This window comes from Triticum aestivum, chromosome 2B (assembly GCF_018294505.1).
Source record: "Triticum aestivum cultivar Chinese Spring chromosome 2B, IWGSC CS RefSeq v2.1, whole genome shotgun sequence".
In the NCBI taxonomy this organism is placed as follows: Eukaryota; Viridiplantae; Streptophyta; class Magnoliopsida; order Poales; family Poaceae; genus Triticum; species Triticum aestivum.
The window spans coordinates 242711479-242725966 of record NC_057798.1 but is presented as its reverse complement, the minus strand read 5'-3'; positions in this window follow the sequence as shown (position 1 = coordinate 242725966).

Sequence of the window (14488 nt, the reverse complement as noted above, 5' to 3'; positions counted from 1 at the left end):
AAGGGTTGCCAAAGTGTACGGGTTCGGTGACTGCCCCCAAGGGTCGCCATTTGTACGGGTTCGGTGACCGCCCTCAAAGGTCCCTTAGTGGAATCACGGCATCTTGCATTGTGCGAGGGCGGAGGAGATTACGGTGGCCCTAGTGGCTTCTTGGGGAGCATTGTGCCTCCACACCGCTCCAAACGGAGATTAGCATCCGCAAGGGTGTGAACTTCGGGATACATCGTCGTCTCCGTGTGCCTCGATTATCTCTTACCCGAGCCCTTTACTTATGCACTTTACTTTGTGATAGCCATATTGTTCTTTGTCATATATCTTGCTATCACATAGTTGCTTATCTTGCTTAGCATAAGTTGTTGGTGCGCATAGGTGAGCCTAGTTGTTTTAGGTTTTGTGCTTGACAAATTAACCGCTAGGTTTATTCCGCATTTGTTCAGGCCTAAACCGTAATTATTTTAAAGCGCCTATTCACCCCCCTCTAGGCGACATCCTCAATCTTTTAATTGGTATCAGAGCCTCGTCTCTCTTTGTTGGGCTTAACCGCCTAGAGAGTAAAGATGTCGACTAGGGGATTAGAATTCTCTGACACTCTTAGTTTTGATGGCACAAATTTTGATGTTTGGGTATGCTTAATCTCTTTAGGGTCATGGACCGAAATTTAGAGCAAATTGTAGATATGGGTTTTTCTCCTCCAAAGGATCCCCAAAGCTTATCTTTAGAGGATGAGAAAAACTCTTATCTCAATGCTCAAGCTTCTAATGCGCTTTTCGATGCTTTGAGCAATGTAGTTATATTTGAACTCATGTCGTCCCGGGATGCTCATGAGTTGTGGACAAAGTTTCAAGATAAATATGGTGTGTCCAAGATTTGTAAGGATGATCGTTCTCCCTCCACCTCCGGCCGTGTTGTGTTCTCAACTTCTTCTACTTCACCTACATGTGGTTTGCCACAAGGTAATGACATGGTGAGTAGTGGTGTTCATTGCAATGATGATAGTGGGCTTATTGTTGATAATCCTTCATCACTTTCTTATTGCAATGCTTCATCTTTGGACTTTAGCACTTCGAGCACTCCAAATGTTCCACGTGCTTGTGTTGATAGTCCTTGCATATCATGTAGAAATTGCTTGACTAAATCTCATGATGATATGCTTGCTATATCTTGTTGCCATGATAAAAATGCATGTATTTCCTCGAGTTGTTGTGCTAACAATGTAGAGGAAACCCAACACTCCATGGAACAAGATGTGGTCTTGAATGGTGCTTCAAGGGATCCTACATCATCATCTATTGCTTTTTGCCTTATTGCCAAGGCTTCAAAGGTATCTCCCACTTTGAATCCCAATATATCTTGTGATGATATTGATGATGGCAAGAGTGATGATGATGTCGATTATGATGAAGAGAATGATGATGTTGCCTCCTTAAAAATTAAGGGGGAAATGATTTTTAAAGCTCTTCTTAAGAATAAAATTGCTCATTCCAATTTCATGGAAATCATGTCGATTGCTATTGAGAGCAATAAATATCTTGATGAGTTGGAATCTCGTCTTGAGGAGCATGAGGTCACCATTGATAAAATGGAAGGTCATGAGCGTGATTACGCTAATGAGATTGCGGACCTCTCTCAAGCTCTTGAACTTGAACAAACCACCAAGGAATCTCTTGAGGAGACTTTTGCTCTAGAATTATCTAGAGTGAAGGAATCTAATGATAGAGCTCTTGAGGTGGCCAATGTTTTTGAAACTAAAAATGCTAAGCTTGAAGTTACTCATGCTAGACTCCTTGAGGATTTTGAGCACCTCGAAAATGGCTCAAGGGTCATCAAGGGTGAGCTCATCAAACTCACCGAGTCTCATGCTCAACTTGAAGCTTCTTATTTAATAGAGCTTGCCAAGTTGCCTTCTCCTCTTGTTGTTAATGATGATGCTTGTGCTACTAATTCTATTACTTGTGAAGCATCCATTTTGAAGGAGAATGTTGAGCTACGGGCACAACTTGAGTTGCTATGTAGCAATTATGGGAAATTGGAAGAAAGCCATGAAAAGCTCTCAAGCTCTCATGATGATCTTCTAGTATCCCATAATGTGCTAAAGATAGCTCATGAGGCCATGATTGATAAGGTAACATCTAGTGAGCCTCATGCGGATACTAGCACTAATTTTAGTCAAAATGTTATATTGCCTTGTGCTAGTCCTCGTGATTCATCCATGCATAACATTGGTACATCTTGTGATGAATTGCTTTCCTTGCCTTGTTGCTCTAACGATGAAGCTTATACTTCCTCTAGTGCTTTCGTTGCGACTAACCATGTAGAGGAAATCAAAGAGCTCAAGGCCCAAGTCACTTCTTTGAAGAAAGACTTGGAAAAGTGTCATGAAGGGAAGGCCACACTCAACAATATCTTGAGTGTGCAAAAATTCCCCAATGACAAAGGTGGACTTGGATTCAACTCCAATAAGAAGAAGAAGTCCTAGATGAACAAAAAGAAGGGCCAAGAATAAGTGAATTCGGCCAAGATTGTTTGCTTCAAGTGCAAAGTAGAAGGGCATCATGTTAGATCTTGCCCATTGAAGAAGAAGCATGTCGGTGTCAAAACCGGCAGATCTCGGGTAGGGGGTCCCAAACTGTGCGTCTAGGCTGATGGTAACAGGAGACAAGGGACACGATGTTTTTACCCAGGTTCGGGCCCTCTTGATGGAGGTAAAACCCTACGTCCTACTTGATTAATATTGATGATGTGTATTACAAGAGTGAATCTACCACGAGATCAAGGAGGCTAAACCCTAGAAGCTAGCCTATGGTATGATTGTTGTAATGGAGGTTATGTCCTACGGACTAAAGCCCTCCGGTTTATATAGACACCGGAGAGGGCTAGGGTTACACAGAGTCGGTTACAATGGTAGGAGATCTACATATCCGTATTGCCAAGCTTGCCTTCCACGCCAAGGAAAGTCCCATCCGGACACGGGACGGAGTCTTCAATCTTGTATCTTCGTAGTCTTGGAGTCCGGCGGACGATGATAGTCCGGCTGTTCGGACACCCCCTAGTCCAAGACTCCCTCAGTAGCCCCTGAACCTGGCTTCAATGACGATGAGTCCGGCGCGCATAATGTTCGGCACTGCAAGGCGGGTTCCTCCTTTGAATAACCCAGAGAAGATTGTGAACACCCGGATAGTGTCCGGCTCTGCAAAATAAATTCCACGTTCCACCGTAGAGAGAATAATATATACACAAGTTCGATCTGCTGGCGTATTTTGCGGCATGACGTCACACCACTACCAAGTCTTTACTTGAATCGTTTTTTGTTATACCACCTTAGCGCGTTTAGCGAAGCGGTTTCCTTGGCACGTCTTGTCGAAGCAGAGATCATGTTCCCCTTATTTCGGGATTCTCATCAATACGAACGTGGGTAACCCAACCGCGCCCGTCGCCACGCCTCCTCTATCGAAGGCAAATCCCGAACGGTCACGGAGATGGCTCTTGGTATTCCCCTTCTTTATAACAGGACCAAGGCTCGTTCTTTTCTTCAATCTTCCACCGAATCTTCTCCTTGCTCCAGGTTCCAACACCCAGAGCCCCAGATTCGAGCGCTTCGGACCTTCAACCATGTCCGGCTCCGACCTTCAGGGCTGGTGGATGCCCTCCTCCGTTATGGAGGAAGACGTGCTAAAGCTGCGAGAGGCCAAGTACCTGTCCTACGAGATTTCGCACAGGCTGCCCGCCGAAGGGCAGGCCATCCCCACCCCCGAGCCCGGCGAATATGTCGTCTTTGTATCCCGCCTCCGTCGGGGTTTAGGCTTCCCGACGGATCCTTTTGTGAGAGGGCTCATGTTCTACTACGGGTTGGAATTCCACGACTTGGCTCCAGAGTCCATCCTCCATATCTCCGCATTTATCGTCGTCTGCGAAGCCTTCCTCCGCGTCACCCCCCACTTCGGCTTGTGGCTGAAGACCTTCAATGTAGAGCCGAAGATGGTTGGGGTGCGTCAAGCCGAATGCGGCGGGGCGGCCGTAAGCAGGAGGGCCGATGCCCCGTGGCCTGAGGGCTCCTTCCAAGAGGAGCTCGGCTTATGGCAGCAGGAGTGGTTCTATATCACCGCTCCGAGGGGCAGCAGGCAAAAGCCGCCGCCTCCGTTCCGTCCGGGACCTCCACGACGGTTGATGTCGTGGGTCAACCAAGGGCTCAATTGGGGGCCGTCAAAAGACGTGCCCCTATTGTAGGGCCGGATTCGAGACCTCCAGGCGAGGGAGATCGATCTGATCGTGGTGGTGCAGGTTATGCTGATTAGGCGTCTCCTGCCCTACAAACGCCGTCCACTCCGGCTATGGGAGTTCAATCCGGAGGGCCCAAGGATTCTTCAACACTTCATGGGTATGACACCCGTGGAGATGTATAAGTTGCTCTTCGGATCACAGGTGGTGTGTACGGAATTGACCGAGGATGCCGGCCTAAGCTGCAATCGCCCGGATACTCGAGTAAGTAGCTCCGTGCTTGGACGTACCGTTTGTTTGCTTTTCATATTCGCCTTTTAACCCGTTATCCTTCAATAGGAGTGGATTGCGCAAGCAAAGCTGATAAGGTGTCCGGCCCCCCTCCCAGAGACCGCACCGGAGCCCGTGCTGGTCAGAATGTTGGAGGTTGCGCCTTCAGCAGAAGGCGAGGGGGAGAACGGAGGAGCTACCGCCCCGCCCAAGGGGGCGCTTGAAGAAGGGGGGATCGAGAATCCCTCCCTCCAGGGGGAGAAGAGGACCGCCTCCGAAGACCCGGAGGCCAAAGCCCCTAAGCGGGGTAAGAAATCTTCGCCGGAGGGTCCTGCGTCCGGGGAGGCCCCGGCCGCACAGTCTTCTCTAAAGAATCAGCCCTCTAGCGAGCCGTGAGTAGAAAAGGGGAGTTCATTAATGAAAAACATCCCTCCTATTTGTGCTTCTGAGGATAACCGAAATTTTTACCTTGTAGTTCGGATCTGCAACCTTCTCAGATGAGCTCGTCTTCGGGGGATCTTCGTCCGGAGATGATGGAGAGCGAGACGCCTCCGTCTGCTGCGCCGTCGGATAGGGCGGACGAGCCTGAAGTGTCGTCACGGAGGGTATCCCCGAGCCCGGCAGAGCCGAAAGAGTTCGGCGCCGACTAGTGTTCGGCCGGGGGAGCTGAAGGATCTGCTTGAGAGGGCGTCCGTCTCAGAAGATCACCGTGCATTGATGAGCATGGTGATTGGAAGGATTTTGTCCGCCAAAAGCGGATTGCATAATGCCGTCAGGAGTTTGCTGGCGGGGTTTGAGGTACGTAAAAACGACGCGCCTTTTTGACAGTTTTGCACATGAAAGTGCGCCCTGTATAGATAGTAGCCCCTGAGACTCGGTAGGTTGTCGAAAGCGACAGCGTGCCGAGGATCAAAATCGCAGGTATTGAAGTGTCGCCTTTCCTATGCAGGTGGCGGATAGTCCGGGGGCTAGCCGGACTGATGGAGTTGCCGAATTAATGCGGCAACTCGATGTGGCGGATGCAGACATCGCGCTAGTCAACAAGCGACTTGACGAGTCGCAAGGTAAATTGTTCTCCGCAGTCACCTATTAAGGGAGCTAAAGCCCACCTCTTACAATATTTATGCTTGACGCAGATGGTGCTGCTGCTGTGGAGAGCCTTCGGGCAGAACTTGCTCAAGCCAAGGAGCAAGCCAGAAGGAGTGATGCGGCTGCCTCGAGGGCGGCGAGGAGTTAGAAGCCGAAAGGGCTGCACACTGCCGAAGCAGGGAGGAGATGGCCGAATTGGCCGTTAAATTGAAGGATGCTACCGACCGCAATGAGGCTCTTGAGAAGGAGCGCTTGTCGGAGCGAGAAGACCTGGGAAGGCCACCGCCGAAGCCAAGGATGCCCGTTCTGCAATGCGGGCTATGAAGGAGGAGCTGCGTCAGGCCGTAGACATTGTGGCTGGCAAGCCTTTTCTGCTACGCCGCAGGTTTACGGATCCAAAGTATGTCCATCTTGGCCAGCTGTGGGGTCCGGAGGATCCATATATGGACTTAGCGGCGAGTGCGGCAGATGTCGTTGTGCACTTCCGAAGCCAGAAGGATCACAAGATGGAAGAGCTATTTTGGTCTCAATTCCATAGTCCGGATCATTCACTTCCGCTGACCGATCGGTTGGCCGAATGGGATGAGCTGAATAGGTTGTCCGGACTTGCCATGACGGATATCGTGACTCATGTCTGGCCGGAGAGGCCCAAGCCGACGAGCTATTTTGGCTTATTGCAGCAGTTTCTTGGGGCGGTTCCACATATCAAGGAGATGAAGCGGTCGGCCTGCATAGAGGGTGCGTGGATGGCCCTTGCCCGTGTGAATACACACTGGACAGAAATGGATGCCACCACAGTTGCAACCCAGGGTTCGGACGAAAGCCGGTTACCCGCCGAGCACTATTTTGGGGAAGTTATGCGTGGTGCTCGTATAATAGAGTCGCAGTGCTCGAAAAATGTCACGTTCAAATGAACGTTTTATTTTGTAAAACAATGTTATGATGTAATCGCTTTTTATACTTGTGCGTTCCAAGTATTGAAATATCTCCTATGCGGCCGTTTATGTATACGTGTGTATAACCTGAAAGATGGCAGTCTTCGGCTTCAGCCCCCACGCACAAGGTGCGGGGGTGTTCGCAAAAATAGCGCATTTTCACACTTAATCCGACGTCTCGGTCCTGTTGAGGAGGTGGTAGCGTAGCAAACGAGGCAACCGGACTATGATGCTTTATCACTTTCACTTAGCCATTGGAGTTCGAGGGTGGGGCTACGATATAGCCCCTGGGGGCACCGCGCTCTCCGAATTCGGGGCGTGTTGTGCCTGACCGGGAAACGGTCCTTCGTCAAAGCGGAGGAATTCTAAACATTCCGGTGGTCGATCGAGTGGTTGACCAGTCTCTCGCTGTATCATGACAGTCAGTTTTCGGCTTTCTCTACTGAGGTGCTCGCCCAGCCGAACTGGGGCACAATCGCAGTAGTTCTCCTGGTGCCGCGTTAGCCGATGATACGGAACGTAAGGCAGCAAAACACAGGAGCCGGGCAAACCCAACATTTGACCAAAGACATGATTCGGAGCTGATGCATATAAGGCCTAACTCGAGACGCCGAACACTCCCTAAGGTGTTCGGACTTTATAATAATGGGCAGAACAATGCCCTAAGCCCCTAGTGTCCAGGTACGGGCAAGGTCCTCTGACGCGGCCGATGCCAAAACATCAGGCTCCACTCTGGTTATAATGAGAAGCCAGGGGATTATAGCAACAAGAGACAGTAAAAAAGGTTTACGCAGGGTCTTAATCTGAAAAGAATCCTTGCAACGGGTCCCTACTGCACGTCTGCGCCTGTGTCTCCGTTGTGCCGTTATCCTGGACGGGTGTGCACATTTGTTCATCTGTAAAAAGAGAGGAACTTAGTTTGAAAGGAAATCGTGCGAAAAAAGGTATATGAAAATATTAATAAGTAAAGCGGAGTCTATATTAGCTCGTTGTTGCTTATACGCACAACCCCTTGTGAAGGGGTGTGCGGCTAGGGAGCCCCTAGCTTATTTATGCCGGACTCGTCTAGCCGTGTCCGGGGTCGTTAAATGACCCTCGCAATGAAATGATGCCACGTGGACCGGGCATTTTAAGTGTACGAGACGCGTAATGTGGTATGGCGTTGAAGCGGACAAAAGCTTCACGTCCCAATAGTGCTTGGTAGCCACTTTTGAACGGGGCGACATGAAAGATTAGTTTTTCACGTCGGAAGTTGTTCGGTGACCCGAACACAACTTCTAGTAATAAGGAGCCTATGCACTTGGCGTAAGGGCCTGGCGTCACTCCTTTAAAGGAAGTGCGGCTATGTCGAATTTTAGTAAGGTCTATCCCCAACTTGCGGATTGTGTTTGGATATAGCAGGTTTAAATCGCTGCCTTCGTCCATCAGGACTTGTGTAAATTGTAGTCCGTCGATTATAGGATCCAATATCAGAGCAGTCCATCCTGCATTCCGAATACTTATGGAGTAATCCAGGTGGTCGAAAGTGATTGGTTTTGACATCCAATCTCGAGGTTCCGCTGGGGTGGACCGTGCGAGACCCGTCTTAGCGGGTGCCGCATTGTTTTTCCGTATTATCACATGAAGTGAGTTTACTGCTTTGACTTCTTGTGGGAAAGTCTTTTGTTTTCCGGTGCTCTGCTGGTGGGGTTTATCATCATCCTCGCTTGATGCGTCGAGCCCCTTGTGTTCGGCGTTGAGTCGGCCGGACTGTTTGAAAACCCAACAATCTCGGTGGGTGTGGTTTGCAGGCCTTCCGGGGGTACTGTGGATTTGACATATCCGACCCAAAATTTTGTTTAAGTTGGATAGCTCATCACTGTTATCCTTAAGAGGTAGTGTTTTGTTGTTTGGCCGCGAGCTTTTGAATCCGGCGTTGACCGCCGTATTCTTTGGGCTTTTTTCTTTATTCCGGCGCTGATCCTTTCTGCGCCGTGATTTTCCGTTTCCATCTCTATCTCGGATGTACTCGGGTCGCTGGTGCTGCATCTTGCTAGCCAGCTATCTTCCCCCGCGCAAAAGCGGGTCATGAGGCTTGTTAGCGCGGACATTGTCCTCGGCTTCTCTTGGCCGAGGTGTCTGGCGAGCCATTCGTCTCGGACGTTGTGTTTAAAAGCTGCTAAGGCTTCGGCGTCCGGACAGTCGACTATTTGGTTCTTTTTAGTAAGGAACCTGTTCCAGAATTTGCGCGCTGACTCTCCGGGCTGTTGAGTTATATGACTTAGATCGTCTGCATCCGGAGGGCGGACATAAGTCCCTTGAAAATTTGCTCTAAACGCGTCCTCAAGCTCTTCCCAACTTCCAACAGTGTTTTCTGGGAGGCTTTTGAGCCAGTGCGAGCTGGCCCTTTGAGCTTGAGGGGTAGATATTTTATGGCGTGGAGATCATCTCCTCTAGCCATATGTATGTGTAGTATGTAATCCTCTATCCAGACTCCAGGGTCTGTTGTTCCGTCGTAAGCCTCTATGTTTATGGGTTTAAACCCTGCTGGGAATTCATGATCCAGCACCTCATTGGTGAAACATAGTGGGTGTGCGGCGCCCCTGTATTTGGGTGTGCCGTTGTCTTCGAACACTTGGCGTGTTGTGCTGCTTCCTGGGGCCCTCTTTTTTGGCCCGTAAATGGACCTGGCTGGGCCATCTGTTTTCCCAGGGTCATGAGTCGGCTTATGTGCGGCGCCGCTTGTAGATTTGGGCCTATCATCTGGTCGTCTATCCGGCCAGGCGGCCTCTTTGTTTTTTGACTGTGAGGGCTCTATGGCTTCCTCGTCAAATTCTGGCAGCAGCTTGCGCTTCGGATAGCTCTTTGATTGATGGCCATTGCTGTATTTGTCTGCGGTTTTGAGCACTTTGCTCCACCTCGCTCTGAGTATGTCTTCCGCTGTTTTGAGCTTCCGTTTTTCCTTCTTCAAGCTTCTTGCGGTGGCGACGAGTCTTCCGTGAAGGTTTTTGTGTTCCAGTAGTATGTCCGGTGTGAGGTCATCCGGACTGTTGGTTTCGCCGGGATTGGATTGATTATCCGATTCGTCCTGTTCGGGCGGTTTCTTGGTTGCATGTTCGTCGTCCACTGGTTTGCCCTGCTCTAACGCTGGGTCATTAGAAATGTTGTCTTTGTCGAGGCGGGTCTTAGTGCGGCGCTTGCGTCGCCGCTTTGGTTGTTTATCTGCGGGATTATCCTTTGTCGCGCCCCGTTGTTCCTCGTCGTCGCTTCCTTTTGGGGTATCCACCATATATACGTCATGTGTTGGGGTGGTCTTCCAGTGCCCTGCAGGCGCTGGTTCTTGATCGTCTCCGGCATCGTCGTCCATACCGTCGATTTCTTCGGAGTCATAGTCTAGCATGTCTGTTAGATCGTCGACAGTGGCTATAAAGTGGGTGGTGGGAGGGCTTCGAATTTCTTCATCGTCCGCATCCCAACCATCCTGGCCATAATCCGTCCAGGGTTCTCCGGATAGCGAGAGATGTTTTAGCGAATTTAGGATGTCGCCAAAGGGTGAGTGTTGGAAGATGTCCGCGGCGGTGAACTCCATGATCGGCGCCCAATCAGATTCGATTGGCAGGGGCGCAGGAGGTTCGGAGTGCGGCAGGGAGTCCGGCACCTCGGAGTCACGAGCTTTACAAGGGACAAGGTTAGTGTTCGGCTCCATCGCCGTGGAAGGTACAACCCCCGAGGCGGTGTCCAGCCACCGGTCCTCGATCTGGGCGATCGGCTCCGGACTGAGGGCCGGAGCGGATTCATGTGCGGCCACCAAGGCACTGTCCGGCGGCAGAGCTAAATCATGCCCATCGTGACAGCGCGGCACGCTCGGCTGTGGCTCGAGTCCGTCGAAGATCGAGTCTCCGCGGATGTTGGCCGTGAAGCTTAGGCTTCCGAACCTGACCTGATGGCCAGGGGCGTAGCTTTCGATCTGCTCCAGATGGCCAAGCAAATTGGCCCGCAGTGCGAAGCCGCCGAATACGAAGATCTGTCCGGGGAGAAAAGTCTCACCCTGGACGGCATTGTTGTCGATTGAAGGAGCCATCAAGCCTACCGGTGACGACACAGAGGAACTCTCAATGAAAGCACCAATGTCGGTGTCAAAACCGGCGGATCTCGGGTAGGGGGTCCCGAACTGTGCGTCTAGGCGGATGGTAACAGGAGACAAGGGACACGATGTTTTTACCCAGGTTCGGGCCCTCTTGATGGAGGTAAAACCCTATGTCCTGCTTGATTAATATTGATGATGTGTATTACAAGAGTGGATCTACCACGAGATCAAGGAGGCTAAACCCTAGAAGCTAGCCTATGGTATGATTGTTGTAATGGAGGTTATGTCCTACGGACTAAAGCCCTCCGGTTTATATAGACACCGGAGAGGGCTAGGGTTACACAGAGTCGGTTACAATGGTAGGAGATCTACGTATCCGTATTGCCAAGCTTGCCTTCCACGCCAAGGAAAGTCCCATCCGGACACGGGACGGAGTCTTCAATCTTGTATCTTCGTAGTCTTGGAGTCCGGCGGACGATGATAGTCCGGCTGTCCGGACACCCCCTAGTCCAGGACTCCCTCAAAGCCCATTAGTGACAAGCAACAAGGGAAGAGGCCACAAGTTCACTCTCATTCTCAACCTCAAGTTGAAGAAAGGCCTCTTCCCAAGAAAACTCGAGCTAATGCTTCTCAAGTTGAGAAATCAAGTGAGAAGAAAGTGAAGAGTAGACGTTGCTACCTATGTCGTGAGAAAGGCCACCTCGCTTCTTCATGCACTAGTGGTAACTTATCCAACCCAATTACTATTGATTATATCTATTCTCTTGGGAAGGATAAGGTTGGCAATGTGTTTGCCAAGTTTGTTGGTACTCAAAGTGGTGTCAAGAAAAGAACCATTTGGGTTGCCAAGCCTATTGTGACTAACCTATTAGGACCCAACTTGGTTGGGGACCAACAAGCTCAAACTTGATCAATAGGTGTTGTTGGAGGGCATTGGAGACTTGGCTACATTATGAAGATTTGAGGGGTCTTCATCATCCATATTATCTCAAGCCAAGTCATTAGGAGTCTCAAGTTTCTATGATACATCCAATGTTCCTCCTTGCGGTAACTCGTACTTAAATTGTTTACATTGATAGTTACTTGCCCTTAGCATGTTGTGGTTTTCTACCTTGCGTGTGTTTGTATATGATGCGTTTCCAATTTGCTTAACTTGAGTAATCAAGTTTGTGTATGTTGGTTTTCACATCATGTACATGTGTGTCGTGCGTTTAGCCTTTGTGCATCTTGTTTGTTTCTTAGTTGGCTCTTGTGAGAGATTAATTGAATATCCCGTTATGGGAGAGTGATGTGCTTTGTGCACCTCACAATCCTATAAATGTGTGTACACGAGGAATACCATCTAGTATTGATATTACAAGATTATCTAGTCACTATGTGGCATGCCTTCTCATGAGAAATTCAAATTCTAAATAGTCCATTAATCATCTCTTATTGGATCCTCTTGTTGCCTCTTGTTAAGTTTTTATTGGCATCACATTATGGGGGAATAATATGCTATGTGCATACTACAAGCCTAGAAAATGCGTACATTTGAGATTTTGTCACCTAGAATTGATATTGTAAATTATCTTGTTCCTAGGTGGCATGATTAGCTTTACAAGTTGCAATTTGCGTGTCTTTGGTGTGAAGATGATATCGGATATCCTTGCTATCTACCACCGGGAATTACTTCCGAATACTTCTTATCTTTTGACAATTGGTACTCACTTGTGTGGTAGAAATTATTGATCATCTTTACTTTGGCCTTTGCTTTTATTTGCTTTATCTCTTGCCTAAATTGTGTCAACTCCCATTGCCTTCCGTGCCACTTGAGGATCTTGTTGTTGTCTTGTTCTTTTCTAGTGTTTTCTTGATATAGAGAAAGTGGTGATCCCACCTTGTGCATTTTGTATTCAAATGCAAATACTCTATAATGCACAACTCGTGGGGGAGCTATCCTATTTTCTATAAAACACTCATCTTGTGATCCATATTAAGTGTGTGTTGGTGGATGGCAAGTCGTTTCTTCTGGTACTTTGTGCCATCATGAAACTTTGTAGAGAGCTTGGTTTGTTTGGAACCATCCTCTCCTTTGGGAGTTTGACATCTTTTTTGTGTGTTCCAATGGATATCTCATTCCTTGATGTATCTTTTAATGATATCTTCCAAGTGATGATTTCTCCATTTGGTATCCTTTTCACTTGGTTTTTCCTTGTATTTTGGTATCGGTTCTTGAAAGTCTTGAGCATGCATTTTAACTTCATGTAGTTCCTTTGGCATGCTTTCTTTCTTTGACCCAATATATAGGGGAAACTCCACCAAGTCTCAAATTGGATGAGATGTGCATGAGATTCATTTTCATATCTATATGCACATATCTATGTGGAGTTTGTCCTATGTATTGTTGGTTCTCTAACTCTTTGGTCCCAATGAGTTTGGGTACCATTTTGTTTGTGTTGTTGTTATAGGAACAATTGCAGATGCATTGGATACTCGGCTCATTCAAAAGGAAGGTGTTGTCACCATGTGCTTATTGGAGTCAAGCTAGTATGATCAATGAACTACTTTCTACCTTCAATTGGTATCTACTACATCCTTCCAATGCTATCTCGGTAACAAGTATCATCATCTACTACATGCACACACTATTGCATCAATCGTGTGTAGGTTGTATCATGGCATGTTATTCTTTCTTTCTTGTGATACTTGTTTCCTTTCTCAAAGCATCCCAACAATGATCTCTTGTTGCTACTTGTGATGTCTTTGATGGTTGTGTGGTAGGAATTCATTTATATACAATAAGACCATATCTAGCCTTGGGCTATGCTTCCAAGCACATATCTTATTGGTATATGTATGACTTCCTTTTGGATATCTTGTTCCTTCGTGTTGTAACTATTTCGGGTGTACATCCTTCTTTGTAGATATATATCATCATGATTTCGTCCACCTAGACCCTTATACACTTGAGAGAAATTACATCTCTATATGATATCCTTTCTTTCACGTCCACCTTGTCTTTCTTATGTTATTTCTTTGGTGGCTCCGTAAAAGCTTTTGCCTTGAGTGCGTGTCTTATCTCGTTGCATCTTGATGCATTCTTGTGTGGTGAAGATTATTTCCCTCATGCTTGTCTTGACGAGGCTTTTGACATCTTAATTGGTATCCCCTGTCTTGATGATGCTTATGCTTTATATCTTCACCTTGGGTTGTCACAAGTGTTGGTTATTCTTTTTGCATATTTAGTGTTCTTGTGAACCCATTTGCTTAGTTGTGTGTGGGAATGAAAGGCTTTGCACCGTGTATCTCATTCATTCGAGACTATGTTGATGCTTATGCTCATCCGTATATTAGTCTTCTCATGTGCTTTGCCATGACTCACACACATCATTTTGGTTGAGCCTATTCTTAAGTTGCCTCTTTTACATGTTGCTCAACCATGTGTTTGTTGCAAGTGCTAGGCTTAGTTTCCTTTATGCTCACTTGCACTTGTTGTATGTTTCTATTGATTTTGGGGGAGCTATGATCCTATTTTGTGCACTTTGTATTCAAATACAAAAATTCTTATGTGTGCACAAATCATGGGGAGCTTCTCTAGTTTCTTTAGAACACTCCTTCGCTCATATCATATTATCCTTTATTCATGTGGCTCGTAGGATCTTTGGTCTAGTTGGTTCAATTGATATCCTTTGGTTGCTTGCTTCAATTTATATCCTTTGGTTGCTTACTTCAATTGGTATCTTTTGATTGCTTGATTGCTTGTGTCTCTCTTTGTTATATCCTTGTGGCATATCATTCGTTAGCAATCTTTGTGCCTCAATATAGTTTGTATTCCTCCAAGTATTTACCTTTGGATATGTCTATGGCATTCCACTATCTTGTTGAGAAATACACAATTTATGGAGGAACATGTTTTATATTGGCCTTCTAA